At 35.8% G+C, this 16,645-nt stretch overlaps 1 pseudogene; it reads right to left on the bottom strand.

The window, feature by feature from the left end:
- Window positions 1-628: 628 nt before the first annotated feature.
- Window positions 629-10,700, bottom strand: LOC120067598 (annotated as a pseudogene).
- Window positions 10,701-16,645: the final 5,945 nt, after the last annotated feature.

Here is a 16,645-nt window from a genome sequence, read left to right as displayed (position 1 = left end):
CCTTAAAATTTGGAATAACCAGCTTACCCCCCTTAAAATAACTAAAATACGTTTAACTCTTTGAAACAACCCCTTTTGAGGTTATTTTGGCAAGCTAATGGACATTCTGCTATAGGATGGGCGTGTTTATGCACGCAGATGGGCAAGGACGCATGCATATGGGCGAAATACCTCGCACAGGGCAACGTTGGGCGTCCGGGTGTACGCTTGGTAATCGCGTGCGAGGCTGGGCAGTGAGATGCACGCAGACGTGCGCTAGGATACGTTAGTGTGCACTGTCGTGCGTCCTTCCGGATGCGCGTCTTGCAAGGGCACGCACGATTGTTTGTGTTGGCGAGGACGCGCGACAGTTATCGGTGATAGGCATATGCAATCAATTGTGCCACCTGACTTTCAACGCAAATTCCTCATTCTTCATAACTCTATTACAACGACAGCCCGAGGACTCTCACTACACTCTTTTATGAGTACTTTCACACTAATTTCACTCAAATGGCACGAGTTGATTGTGAGAGCTGATTGCCTCAATATGGCCTATTTATAGGCGCCCAAAAATCTTCCCAACTTAACACCTCCAGCTTGGTTGCATGTCAATGTGCCCTCTTTTCGTGTTGCGAATGCCAACCCCTTACCATATTGGCCCTGAAATTTCCTCTTCTCCCTTAGCCAATGCATATGCTTCACCTTGCATATCCTCACATGCGTCCACCTCACCTTGCATGAAGACAAGACATCCCTTAGCAAGCCACATGTCCGGATGAGTTAGCAACTCAGCCTTGCTCTCCAAGTTCCCCTTGTCATCGTATCCTTCCAACTACATGGTTGCATGCTTACTTGATCGTATGTCTTGGCCATCGTATCACCCTCATTGCGCTAATCTAATCTCCACGCCTAACTAACCTTGTCCTATGCGCCTGTGAAGCCCATTTTAATCTCAAATGGACTAGTGAATGCATAGCCTAGTCGCATGGCCTCCTAATGCAACCAACTAACCACAAATAACTTTGGCACATGGCTTTACCCTTAACATCAACGCATATCAAGGTTACTCAATGCATATCAAAGCTACCCAATGCATGACTAAGGCTCTTCAACGTATAGCTAGGCTTGACCACCATACTTAACCTCGAACGGTCTTGGCAACTACTCCATGCGTCCAACATGTCTCTCATGCTCTACCTAGTCATTTCCCTCACACCATGCGTTCAACATGGGCCTTGCCAAGCACTACACTTAACCTCAAATGGTTTTGGCCACATGCTTCTTCCCACGCTTAGCCTAATGGTTGGCGCAAACTTTATAGGTGTATGCATAGCATCCTCATCGCATGGTCTTACAGGCCTTGGCATCACATGACCATCGGACGATCTTACCAACGTACATCACATGCCTCATTGCACGCCCAGCACCTTGCATTCATCGCCTTGCGTGCAACCGAGCTCTTTCTTGCTCACATATGACCCTTACTCGATGCACGATGGCCTTTACTCAATGCATGATGGTCTTTCCTCGATCATGCATAGCCTTTCCTTGATGCACGATGGCCACGTAGAAAATTTAACGGGAGAGAATCTTGAGCGGAAGTGGATTGACCAAATTCTATTTTCATTGAATACAAAGTTTACAGTAAACAATTAAACAAGATTTACATTTGTTTCTAAATTACAACATGCTTTAGAAAGAATTAAAAGGTTTCTCAATAAACTTCACCTTTGAAGAACGTTTCTTCACATTTTCCTTCGAACAAACCACGAACTCCTTGAAGACCTTCTTCAAGATTAACCTCGAACAAAATTGGACACTATCACGAAAGTTACCTTGGTATTCTTAGGGTGAAAACCCAGGAGTGGTGGGTTTTTAACTATTTTGGTTAAGAGGGAAAACTTAATGTAAAGGAGGAAGATTGAGAATTTTCACAAACCCAAGACAAAACACACAATACACTTTTGTATTTTTCTTTCTCAGCCGTCTAACCAACCTTAGAAGAAGAAGAAGAAAAATATATATTTTTCTTTTATTATCCTTGCCATAAATAACCACCACCCACTTACGTGGGTGGAGAGAAAAGAATGGACTCCCTTCCTTATTATTAAAATAATAATAATAATAAAAATATAAATATGATAACTAACTTATCATACTATATATATATATATTAAATTATATATTATATTCAAATATAACATAAACATATAATTTTATTATTGTATCACATACAATATAAACTATGGTTTCTTTTCTCTATTATATGACATTTAATATAAATCATAATTAAATCCCTTATAATTTGAACAATTCAAATTAATCTAAAAACTGATTCTCAACTAAATCCTATTGAGCTACCAAGAGGACCTCATGGACCTGTAGCTTGAAACTCCAACATAATTAATTAAACTCTTTAATTACATTATTCACCATCTGTTAACTGTCGGGCACTCCATTAAAGACCAACAGCTGCACTCTTCGCACTACAGATATATTTCTATGTCCATTGGATATAACAATCAACAGTACGATGACCCTTCAAAAATTGCTCGTAAGTACGTTAGGCCAAATTATCGTTTGCTTCTGTTCTAATACATCTAACTCCTTAAGTACCATGATCCCTCTAATGAACAATAGATCATAATCCAACTATGACTAAACACCCTCGGGCCAGAAAAGGGTGTGACGCCACATTGTTCAAAGACCAAAATCAGCCCTTAAGGGAGCAATTTATCTACTTACCCCTGCCTCGGGGAAGAAGTGAATTCAATCTTGTGTAGCCGTGTTCCCAACTCCTCAATTAGACGAATTCCTAAAATGATAGGCTTGTTGAGTCGGCGATCTAGTGACTCTCACTCATAAAATCAAAGGACCACCTTCATAGGCAAAAGTTCACAACTCACTCAGGATTCAGGTCTTGTTACCTATGGTCATCCTGGTGAAATGTAAGTCTCTACTGTAAACGATGTTATATAATGAGACTAAACATTTCATGGTCCGATCTTATACAAAATTCTTTGTATAGAATATCCTCGCTCATATGTCTATACATGAATGATCAAGATCAGAGCATTTATAGCATTTTACAACTATTGTAACACCTACATAGCGGGTCATACTCGTAGTGTCACAAGGATAAGGTACCTAGTTTTATCCATCTACTATAGACCATTTAGGTTATCACTTAATCATGATCCACCCGTATGTCTTTACATACATGTTTAAGTTAAAAAGATAATCTTGGATGTTAGTTTATTGGTTTGTGATTAATGCAACTAAAATATCATATATTTTATAGACAATGAATGAATTATCAAATATTTTATTAAATACATAATTAGTTTGATCAACAATGTTTACAAACTATAGGACCCTACGAGATTTAGGGCATTAACCCCAATGGGCCTTTCCTCGATGCATGATGGCCTTTACTCGATCACGTATACTCGATGCTTACCTAATGCTTACTCGATGCTTACTTAGTGTTTAGTCGATGCTTGGCCACCCTTTTCACGACCCATACTTAGCCAAAATTGCTTCCCACACTTAGCCAAACTTTCTTCTTGCTAGGTTAACTTACAAACACTTGAGAGTCAAGTTTCCAATGCTTAATGATAAGCGCCCACGATGCTTGTTGGATGCAAAGCTAAAGGTCCTTCAAGGATCCTTGCAAACCCTCATAAAGAAAGCTACATAGATCGAACTTATAATCTATGATGGTCACTCTTAGATCCTAAGACAACTCACTCCAAAATTAGCTTGATCAAGACTAATCCAATGAATTGATTTAAATATCAAATCTAAAAGCAAGATTTGAAAGAAAAAGACAATACCAAAGGGTTGAATAAGCACAATATTTTTACTATCAATAATCTGAGTTTTGAAGAACATTACAAGCTATTTTATAGGTCAAATGGTCGTAGATGCAAGAAACTCAAAAGTCATTCAAATACAATTAATTGCAAATTGTAGAAAATAACATATAGAAACTTGAAACTTAATTGTATACTAAATTATAAGTCCAAATGCAAAACTAGGAATGTAGAAAGTCTTCAAATTGTCTTAAATATCTTCTCTAGAAGGTGGCAAAGTAGATATGTATGTTTGACAAGGTTTGACATCACATTTCCCCATGCAGTGCACACTTGATAGCATTTTCTTCACAAAAAATCTGCACACTTTTTTTTTTTACCACCATGTCATCTTCCAAATTATAGGAATTTTCCCATGCCATCTTCATGCCATTCTCTTCTTGACTCATTTAACTAACATTATATAAATCTTTGGTCTCAAAATTATTTGTTGGTTCTTGTGAATTTGTTAGTTTTTGAAGATGTAGTGTGAATGCCTCTTGAATTTTCTTTGCCTTGCTTCTTGTAATTGGTCTTTTAGGTACATGCAATGGTTCAATGTTAATTCATATCACCCCCCCCCCCTTTCGAAAAAGAATTTGTCCTCAAATCAAGGTCTTCATTCCCTACATCAAAAGGAGTCAAATCAGCCACATTGAAAGTAGAACTACGTTGTACTCACCTCGAAGATCCAATTTGTAGGCATTATCATTGATCCGCTCTATCACTTGAAATGGACCATCTCCTCTTGGTTGAAGTTTAGACATCCTTTATCTGGAAAACCTTTCCTTTTGTAGATGTACCCAAACTCAATCACCGGGTTTAAAAATCATTTTCTTTCTCCTTTGGTTCTTGCTATTGACAAGCTTTTGATTCTTCTTTTCAATCATTTCTTTGACTTCTTTATGCAAATTTTTGATGTATTCTGCTCTTGAAACAGCTGCATCACTAGTAAACATATCAGGTGGCAAAGGTGACAAATCTAATGGAGTTGATGGATTAAAGCCATACACAAACTCAAAAGGTGAATAATGAATGGTGTTATATATTGCTCTATTGTAAGCAAACTCTACAAAAGGTAGAGTATCCTCCCAAGACTTGAGATTTTTAGACATTAATGACTTAAGCAAAGTTCCCAATGTTCTATTAACCACCTCAGCTTACCCATCGGTTTGTGGGTGACAAGTTGTTGAAAACAAAAGCTTAGTTCCCAATTTACCCTACAAAACTTTCCAAAAATGACTTAAAAATTTTGCATCTCTATCACTAACAATGGTCTTAGGAATTCTATGCAATCTAACCACTTCCCTAAAGAAAAGATTAGCTATGTTAGTAGCATCATCTGTTTTATTACATGGTATGAAATGTGCCATTTTACTAAACCTAACAACTACCACAAAAATGCTATCATGATGTCTCCTAGTCTTTGGTAGTCCTAAAACAAAACCCATGCTAATGTCAACCCAAGGTTCATTAGAAACATCTAAAGGTGTGTAAAGACCATGTGGTTGTGTCTTAGACTTAGCCTCCTTACATTTGAAACATTGTTTGCACACTTTATTCACATCATTTCTCATTTTCAACCAATAAAAATGTTCAGCCAACATGTTATATGTTTTAAATTCCCCAAAATACCCCATTAATCCTCCTCCACGAGCTTCCTTCACAAGCAACTCTCGAATGGAATACTTAGGAATATAAAGTTTTCCTTTCCTAAAAAGCATTTCATCAAACATAATATAATAATGCACGTTTTCCTTTCTAAACATTGAATATACACATCATGAAGTTCAGGTGTCTCTACTTTGTACAAATCAATCATGTGTTTAAAACCAAGAATTTTTGCACTAAGGGAAGAAAACAATGCATACCTTCTTGATAATGCATCAACCACCACATTATCCTTACATTTCTTGTAATGAATGACATATGGAAATGTCTCAATAAACTCTACCCATTTAGCATGCCTCTTGTTCAACTTTATTTGGATTTTGAGGTGCTTCAAGCTTTCATGATCCGTGTGGATGACAAACTATTTTGGCCACAAGTAATGTTGCCAAACTTGCAAAGCCCTTACAAGTGCATGTAATTCCTTATCATATGTGGGGTAACTAAGTTGTGCTCCATTTAGCTTCTCACTAAAGAACAAGATTGGCCTCTTTTCTTGCATAAAAATAGCTCTAATCCCTATTCCACTTGCATCACATTCAACTTCAAAAGATTGGTCAAAGTTAAGTAAAGCAAGACAAGGTGCATTAGTCAATTTATCTTTCAATTCATTGAATGCATTTTCTTGCTTTTCTTTCCATTCAAATTTCACATTCTTTTTAATAAGTACATTCAATGGTGAGGCTATGCTACTGAAATCCTTAATAAACCTTCTATAAAAACTAGCCAAACCATGAAAAGATCATACCTCGGTTGCATTGGTGGGTGTTGGCCACTCTCGAATAGCCTTGACCTTTCCTTCATCAACTTTCACCCCATCCTTTCCAACAACGAATCCTAAGAAATTGACTTGGTCTAGACAAAAGCTACACTTTTTGAAATTGGTATACAACTTTTCTTCTCTGAGTTTAAGCAAAATTGTCTTACATGAAACATACGTTCATTCAAATTTTTAGAGTAAACAAGAATATCATCAAAGTATACCATAACAAAATTTCCAATGTATTCTCTCAAAACATGATTCATTAGCCTCATAAAAGTACTTGGTGCATTGGTAAGATCAAATGGCATAACAAGCCACTCATAAAGACCAAATTTTGTTTTAAAAGTCGTTTTCCACTCATCTCCCACATGCATTCGAATTTGATGGTAACCACTTTTAAGATCAATTTTTTAAAACAATTTTGCACCATGTAATTCATCTAGCATGTCATCCAATCTAGGAATAGGATGTCGATACTTTACCGTTATTTTGTTGATGGCTCGACAATCAACACACATCCTCCATGTTCCATCTTTCTTGGGCACTAAAATGACTGGAACCGAACAAGGACTCATGCTTTCTCGAACATAACCTTTATCCATGTAACGTCCTAAAGATATTTAGTTTGAAAAAAAATGAAAAAGGGGGGAAATATTGGTTATTTTTAGAAGAAGTATAGGGTTTTAAGTGGTCTAGGGGTGCGTGCCGAAGGATAAAAAAAAAAAGAGAAAGGGTTTTTTTTTTTTTTTTCCTTTTCTCCTCTTTTTCTCATTCTTCTTCTTCTTCCTCTAGCAGCCCCCCTCCTTTTATTTTTTTATCTTCCCTTCAGTCACCGTGTGCCAGCCCTCACTGTTCGCCTCCTCTTCTATCTTCCGACGCCTGACCCATCGCAGGCCATCAGGTCATTCCACACAAGGCTCTGCCACGTAGCACGGGTCTTTGTTCGCGCCGTCTTCCCGTTCCGCGCGGGGTCCAGCCACGGTCACTTTAGCCGCGCATCCCTACCGCAATCTGTTCCGCGCCAGCCATCGCTGGTCGTCCCTCCGTGCACCATCGACTGTGGGTTTCAGCTGCATTGGAGTTTTCTTTTGTTTCCAGCGTTATTCGTCTTCAGCATTGTTAGCAGTGGATTCGCGACAGTCCGGCCGAGCGTTCTGTTGGGGGTGAGTTATTTTCTTTGTCTTGTTGGCAGCTCACTGCTTTTTTGGGGTTCTTGGGCCTAATTTGTTATTGGTTTTAGGAAAACGTGTGTCAGTGAAGGGACTTCTCAAGCGGAGTAAGATCATGTTTTGGACAGTGAGTTATCCTGAGGTAAGGGGTTTATTGCTGGTCCTAGGATGTTGTTAGGCCTACTGTGAAATATTTTATTTCATATATGAAACTGTGATTTGTGTTGAGTTCGATAAGTTGGTTTTGAATTATGCCTGCTTGGTTTTGAATTATGCCTGCTGTGATGAATTTGGGTGTAAGAATTAAAGGCTACAGGCTGAAGCGTGGAAATAATGTGTTAAGGTCTGACTTTGGGTACTGATGTATGAGCTGTGTAATGTGTTATGTATAATTTGTTAAGGCCTGATGTTGAGTTGGTGTATGAGTTATGAGTGGACTGAAACAGTTGATGGAAATATGGGGAACGGTGTTAAAGTTTAACGTTGAGTCATGGCCTTGATTGCATTTTTATGTTTGATGTGTACTGATGTTTGTAAGCTTATGCCCATATGAGCTTTTAGTGACGGTTAATATACCATTGGGCCATGCACATCGCATGTGTGAGCCTTCGGGCTACACCCTACGTTACTTATGGTGTCCTTTTTGGGATCACCACTTGTAATTATGTTATGACCTTTGAGTCACTACCTATGAAAGTGTGCCTTCGGGTTCGCCCCTTATGCCTATGCCTATGCCTATATTTATGATGTCGTTGTGCATTTTTGGTCCAATGGATACACTAATAGGTCACTGAGTGGGCCCAGTAGTGGACCACTTACTAAGTATATTTTTATACTCACCCTTTTCTCTCCCTATTTTTCAGATAAGAGTAACGACAGACTGGCGAATGACAAGAGATATCCGTGACCTGGCCATTAGAACGTTTGACAACTTCTGTATATAGTATTATGTTTAAAACTCTGGTTTAGAAGTTAGGCGTCTTTCAATATTATGCAAAAATATATTAACTTTATTATTTGATTATTTAATTTTATTTTTTTTTACATTTGTTTTGGTAGAAATTAGGGGTACCCCGACTGGTAAATTATTTTATTTTATCTTGCTTTAGTTATTTATTTTTATTTACTTATGTTTTCCCATCCTTTCTCGTTTGAGCATTATTAAATAAATTTTTTGGCTCTTTAATTTGATGATTTAAAAGACATTGTACTATGCATGCATGAAGTAGCGTCCTAGAATACTATAGGAAACTAGAGTCGTTACAATCCATGAGTTCTTCCACTTGCCTTTGAATTTCCTTGGCCTCGATTGGATTGGTTCTGTATGCCGCCATATTTGGAAGCGTTGCCCCGGGTATGAAGTCAAATTCCTCTTAACGAAGTTAGACCCGTAGGTGCATCTTCATGTGGAAACATATCATTAAATTCCTGCAAAAGAGATTTAAAAGCACTAGGCAAACCATCATTAGAGTTAGGTTCAGTTACTAAACACATTCTTTTGCACATAAGTACAAAGTTTAGTGCTTCATTCATTTCTCTCTTCCCCCTTTTCATAACCAAACTCACACTCTTTCCCCCTCCTCAAAATCACTCTTTTTTCTCTCTTGGTTTTCACTCACCTTTTGCCCCTCACTTTTCTCTTCTTTTTTTTTTTCCGCTCTTCTCCTTTAACTTACTTTCTTCTCTCCTCTCTTGATCCTCAAATTCTTTTCTTTTCTTTTCTAATTTCACTTGATCGCATTGCACTTCTTATGGAGATAATGGAAGTAAAGTAAACTTCTTCCCAATCAAGGTAAATGTGTACTTGTTCAACAAACCATCATATGTGACTTCTCTATCATATTGCCAAGGTTGGCCCAATAACATATCACTCACATGCATAGGTACTACATCACAAAGAACCTCATCCTTATATCTTTCCAAAGTAAAAGAAATAAGAACTTGGGAGTTTACCTTCAATTCTCCTTTGTTTGTTAACCATTGAAGTTTATATGGTTTTGGATGTGGATGAGTAGTGAGCTAGAGTCTTTTTACAAGAAAACTACTTACTGCATTTGTGCAACTTCCACTATCAATCACCAAGCTACATGGGGTTCATTCAATCAAGCAACTTGTGTGAAATAAGTTCTCCCTTTGATCTTCAACTTTCTCCTCCTTGATTTGCACATTAAGTACTCTTCTTGCAACTAAGAATATGGAGTTACCTTCTTCAATGTACTCATCATCAAAGGCTTCAGATTCTTCCTTCAGGCTACCACCTTGTTCATCACATTCATCTTCTGAATCAATAATTCCATTTCTTATGACCATGACTTTTTTATTGACACAATCTTTGCTCATGTGCCCAAATCCTTTGCACTTCCAACATTGAATGGAACTAGACTTCTCTCTTTCCTCCTTTGAAGCTTCATTCTTTTTAGTATAGGTGCTCCCGACTTCCACTCTTTTAGGAGCCACAAACTTCCCTTTTACTTCACCCCTATTCACAAAACCATCCTTGTTCCAAACATTAGAATTTGAAAATGTATTAGCTTTAGAATTATACCTCTTGGAATGTTCTTTTTCTTCTCTCAATTGTTCTTCAATTTTGATTGCATAATGATACATATCTTCCAAGTATAGTTGTAGATATCTATCAACGATATGAGCAATTTATCGATTTAAACATCCAAGGAATCTAGACATGGTGTCTTCTTCTTCTTCTTGAATATTTGCTCTTTCTATCAAAGTTTCCATCTCTTGATAATATTCAGCTACACTTTTTGTTCCCTGCCTCAAAACTTGCAATTTAGTTCTCAAATCTCTTTCATAATGTTTTGGAACATACCTCTCTCTCATGACTTCTTTAAGTTCTTCCCATATTTCAATGGGATCTTCCTCTTTCCTCATTCTCTCGGATTTGAGATGTTGATACCAATTTCCCACATGGTTAGTGAACTCGGCAATGACAAGTCTCATCTTCTTATTCTCACTGAATGTGTTGCAATCAAACATATGTTCTATCTTCCTTTCCCATTCCAAGTATGCCTCCACATCCGACGTTTCACAAAATAGTGGAATTTTGAGCTTGACTCCACTATCTCTATCTTCATGGATTCTTTCTTCTCGTCTAGGGCGTATATTATTTCTTCCTCTTCCTCTCATATTTCCTCTTCCTCTAATTTGTCTTTCTTGTTCAACTAAGTCAATTACTCCTCCGTCTTCTTGTAAGACTCTTTGTTGTTGTACCCTTCTTTCTTGCCTATCTTCCCTCATCATTTCCATCATGTCTTGAATGACTTAAAGAATGACCATATTAGTATCTTGTACTTGTGGTATTCATTCATCCTATGACATTTTAAAGTTAGTAATAAAAGGACCTCACCACACTTCTCACCAATTTCACTCAAGAACACTCGTGTTTATCACTCAAGGGTAGGCTTTTGGTACTAGGTCAAGGATGTAAGGGTTGGCTTATATCTTTTGTGCAATCTCACTAAAAGTTTAATAAAAACCAATTCAAAATGATCAACTCTCACAAACTAAGACTAGAGTAACTAAGCTTAGGCTAAAAAATTAAACAAAACTGAATTTTTTTTTTCAAGAGAATGACAAGAAACTTTCATGTGCTTTGGATCTTTGATTTCTTTTCTTTTTCTTTTTTTTTTACTACTATTTTTTTTGCTCACTTTTTTTTCTTTCCTTACTGATTTTTTTTTCTTTATGATCCAAGAGCTGATTTGAAGAAGTTTTCAAGACAAGTTGTAGTATGTCTTGTTACAAGATGTACAATTGCTATGGAGAAAAAAAATTGAAATAAAGTAAAGATAACACCTCTAAAGTCGGCCAAGAACGATGAACAAATGCTCTGATACCAAATGATAAGCGCCCGCGATGCTTGTTGGATGCGAAGCTAGAGGTCCTTCTAGGATCCTTGTAAACACTCACAAAGAAATCTACTTAGATCGAACTTAGAATCTATGATGGTCACTCTTAGATCCTAAGACAACTCACTCCAAAATTAGCTTGATCAAGACTAATCCAATGAATTGATTTAAATATCAAATCTAAAAGCAAGATTTGAAAGAAAAAGACAACACCAAAAAGTTGAATAAGCACAAGCTTTTTACTATCAATAATCTGAGNAACATATAGAAACTTGAAACTTAATTGTATACTAAATTATAAGTCCAAATGCAAAACTAGGAATGTAGAAAGTCTTCAAATTGTCTTAAATATCTCCTCTAGAAGGTGGCAAAGTAGATATGTACGTTTGACAAGGTTTGACATCACATTTTCCCATGCAGTGCACACTTGACAGCATTTTCTTCACAAAAAATCTGCACACTTTTTTTTTTTACCACCATGTCATCTTCCAAATTATAGGACTTTTCCCATGCCATCTTCATGCCATTCTCTTCTTGACTCATTTAACTAACATTATATAAATCTTTGGTCTTAAAATTATTTGTCGGTTCTTGTGAATTTGCTAGTTTTTGAAGATGTAGTGTGAATGCCTCTTGAATCTTCTTTGCCTTGTTTCTTGTAATTGGTCCTTTAGGTACATGCAATGGTTCAATGGTTGAATTCATATCACTTAAGCATTTTTCTTCTTCATTTCCTTATTCTTTACCAATTTCCCTACAATTCCACATTAACTTAAACATTAAACCCCACACTTTACTAATCTCAACAATAAACATATTTAAGTAGGGAAAGTAGGGTTCGGGTTTCACATCTAGTACACTACATGGCATACATAAGGCTACCTATTGCAGATGCATAGGGAATCCGTCTCATCTTCTCAACCTCTTGTGGTATCTTAATGTAGGATTGTATCAACAGTAGCAGAAACATAAAGATCATCTAAGCATTCAAATTCACTAATTTTGGCAAAATATAAAGCATGCTTTTGCAGAAAAAGTGAGTTTCAAGACATACCTCTTGTAGAACTTCTTCAAAGCTCCTTCACCAGCTGCAATCTTCTCCAAATCTTCTTGTAGAACACCTCAAGATCTTCCCCACTATTCTCTTAGTGCTTTAGATTGAGTTGTGGGACTCAACCCAAGCTTGAATCAAGGGATGAAGAAGAAAAGCTCACTACTGCAACCTTGTTGAAGAACCTTTCTTCAAACCAATTTCTCTCTCAAAAACTCTACAGATTGCATGCCCGATTTTCACTCCAATCTCTTCATTATATTGCAGATCAACATGCAAAGAGAAGAGTTGCATGAGTTGCAGCTTATGCTTGGAGAAGACAAGACAATGTTAATGCTTCATGTGTGAGCTACTTAGGTGATGGATAATGGAAAAATCTATTTTTCCATTTTGTGTTTTTGTTTTCTAATTTTTTCAATTTTATCTAAACATCAAAATTTGATTTTATAAATCTGTTTTGATTTTAAAAATGAAAAATTAATTAATTTCATAAATTAATTATTAAATAAAATTTAATTAATTTAATATCAAATATTAAATTAATTTTAACACATATCCAATATCTGTTTTACCCCCGAGATTACGTCTTATTCCTCAAGTCTCTACCGATCCTCTAATGAACAACTAGTTTGTGATCCAATCACCAAACCAAACTCTCTCAGCCCAGTGAGAGGGTGGGGCTCCTTGTTCAAGACCTGGATTCAGTACTTGAGAGAACAACCTTTCTCCTATCCCTAAATCGAGTAGGCGTGAACTCTGTCTTGCACCCTATGTCCTCAGCTATCTATCCGGTCTTACCCCTAAAATGGGAGTCTTATTGAGTTGGTGTTGTTGACCCAACCCTCAACTATGCAAATCTAAGGGCAATCCCGAATAAATAGGAGTTCATAGTTAGCTCAGGTTTAAGATCGAGTTACCTAGGTCATCTAGGTGAAATAGTCAGTCTTAAACAGTAAACAACGTTATAAAGTAAGTGACTTATTTTTTGGTCCTGATCTTATGCAAACTCATTGCATAGGACGTCTCCACTCCTCATGTCATAACATGTACAAATTAGTATCACATCGTATGTAGCACTTTACAACTTTTTGTAACAACTATAGAGTAGGTCGCATCCAATGGTGTTACCAGAATAAGGTACCCAACCTCATTCATGTACCATAGATCATTTTGACTATTTACTCGAACCCGATCCACTCTTATATCTCCATATAAAGTTCAAGTACTCATACAATAGTCATGGGTCTTAGTTTATTGGATTTAGACTTTCGTACAATTTATGAAATCAATAACAAGTATATTGATTATAGAAAATGTTTATCATTTTACAAACTACGAGTTTTTAGGACATAAAATCCAACACTTAAGATATTGTTCCTTAGACAAGACAATTTCATACTTGAAAGGTAACAAACCCTTCTTAGAATTTTGCATCGAATATCTGACAAACACTTTATCAATATATGAGGCTAGTGATTTTTTCTTTCAATCCCTTATAATTTGGATCCCTAGAATAAATTATGCTTCACCCAAAACTTTCATTTAGAATTGAGTAGTTAGCCATTCTTTAATGGTAGTCAGGTAACCTACATCATTCCCAACTAGTAGGATATCATCCATATACAACACAAGAAAAGTTACTGAACTATTGATGATCTTCTTGTAAACATAAGGCTCATCATATTTTGATCACTGCCATAAGATTTGACTGCAGAATCAAACCTTATATTCCAAGATCGAGATGCTTGTTTCAATCCATAAATGGATCAATTAAGTTTGAAAACCTTTTGACCTTGTTCAATGAATCCCTTTGGTTAGGTCATGTAGATGGTTTCTCAAGATTACCATTCAAAAAGGCAGTCTAGACATCTATTTTTCATATCTCATAGTCATATTATGTGACAATAGATAAGAGAATCTGGATATACTTAATTATAGCAACGGGTGAGAAAGTTTCTTCATAGCCCATTCCGTCAACTTGAGTATAACTGTTTGCTAATAGTCTAGCCTTAAAGGTTTGCACCTTTCCATCTACACCCAGTTTTCTCTTGTAGATCCATTTGCAACCTATGAGTTTAATTTTATCAGGTTGATCTACAAATTCCCAGGCAAAATTGGAGTGCATAGACTCCATTTTTTTTCCTATGGTTTTGATCCATTCATCTTTGTCAACATCAACCATTGCTTTCTTGTAAAATGATGGATCCTTAACCTTATCATCTAATATGACAGTTTGAGTTTTTGTTAAACCCAAATAGCGAATAGGTTGGGTTACAATCCTCCCACTACTTCGAGGCTCTCTCAACACTTGAGAAGGATATGTTTAATTAGATGAAGCAACATCAACAACTCTTGTTGAAGTACTCTCCTATTCAATAACTCTTGTTAAAGTTTTAGTAGTTTCTCTGGAAGTTTCATTTAATATGATTTGACTCATTGGCTTATGTTCTCTAATGTGGTTTTCTTATAAGAAAGTAACATTTGTCGATACAAATACTTTGTTTTCTTTTGGATCGAAGAACAAACTGAAGGAAAATCGACGGAAGTCCCTGTGCGGAAGCAAGGATTATTCCCCATTTTAATTTTTCACATTACTTTAAATTACATAATAAAAAAACAAATTATGCATTATCAAACAAAAACTTACAACATACTATTAAAAAGAGAATTAAGAGAACTTTTTTTTTCTGTGTAATTTGGAGTAAAACCAGAGAGAGATCTCCTTTTTTTTAGATCCTCAAAAAATGAAAGAAGACGACTTCCACTTCTCCAACTCCCCACACTGCACATATTTTGCTGAAAGAATTAGAGGGAGGGAGTTAATTAAATTTTAAAAAAATAAATTTAATTTAATTTAATTTAAATTATATATATATATATATATATATATATATATAATAACCACCTTATTTTATATATATACATACACACACTAGATGCATGACATTTAATACACATATTTATTCTATTCGAGATATGGGGGCTTTCGATCAAATTATAATACATTACTATAGTTTTTATTGTATCAAATATAATATAACCTATAATTTTATTTTCTCTCAACAATGCATGACATTTAATACACATATTTATATTAATTCAATTATATGAATTTCATCCATATAATTAATATTTGAGTCACATTCAAATATTTTAATTCCTCTCAATTATTTATGATATTTAACATAAATCATATTTATATTAAATTTAATTATATGAATCTCATTCATATAATTAGTATTTGAATCATATTCAAATTCCTCTCAAAATACTTTATATTATAATGTATCCAATACATTATATTAATTATATCACATATAATTAATTTAAATAATTATATCATATATAATTAATTTCCCTTAATTAATTGGAACAATTCAAATTAACCAAAAATTAATTCTCAATTAAATCCCCGTTGAGCTACAGAGAGGACCTTATGGACCTATAGATTGAAGCTCCAATGGTATTTGGATAAATAATTAAACTCTTTAATTAAATTACCTAACAACTATTAACTATCAATTACTCCACTAAAGACTGACATCTACATTCTTCGTACTACAAATATGTTTCTATATCTATTGGATATAACCAGTCAACAGTGCGATGACCCTTCACAAATTGCTCGTAAGTACTGTTGGGCCAAAATTATCACTTTGCCCCTTTAGTTACATCTAACTCCTTAAGTACCACTAATTCCTCTAATGAACAATAAGTCATAGTCCAACTATGACCAAGTCCCTCTTAAGCCAAGAGAGGGTGTGGTCACATTGTTCAAGCCCTAAAATCAGCCCTCAAGGGAGCAATTTATCTACTTACCCCGACATTAGGGAATGAGTGAATTTTGTCTTGTGTAGCTGTATTCCCAGCTCTCCAATAAGAAGAATCTCTAAAATGGTAGGCATATTGAGTTGACAATCTGGCCACTCTCACCCATACAAATCAAAGGACCTCCTTTATGAGTAAGAGTTCACAACTCATTCAGGATTCAGGTCATGTCACCTATGGTCATCCTGGTGAAATGTAAGTCTATATTATTAACGGTGTTATATAATGAGACTAACCATTTTGTGGTCCAGTATTATACAAACTCTTTGTATAGGATACCCCCATTCACATATTTTCACATGAATGATCATGATCAAATCATTTGTAACAGTTTACAACACTTGTAACATCTATAAAGCGAGTCATATCCATAGTATCACCAGGATAAGGTATCCAGCCTTATCCATCTACTACAGACCGTTTAGATTATTATTTAAACAAGATCCACCTGTATGTCTCTACAT

Source organism: Benincasa hispida, chromosome 12 (genome assembly GCF_009727055.1).
Source record: "Benincasa hispida cultivar B227 chromosome 12, ASM972705v1, whole genome shotgun sequence".
Taxonomy (NCBI): Eukaryota; Viridiplantae; Streptophyta; class Magnoliopsida; order Cucurbitales; family Cucurbitaceae; genus Benincasa; species Benincasa hispida.
The sequence above is the reverse complement of the archived record's forward strand: the minus strand, read 5'-3'. Positions and strand labels throughout refer to the sequence as shown.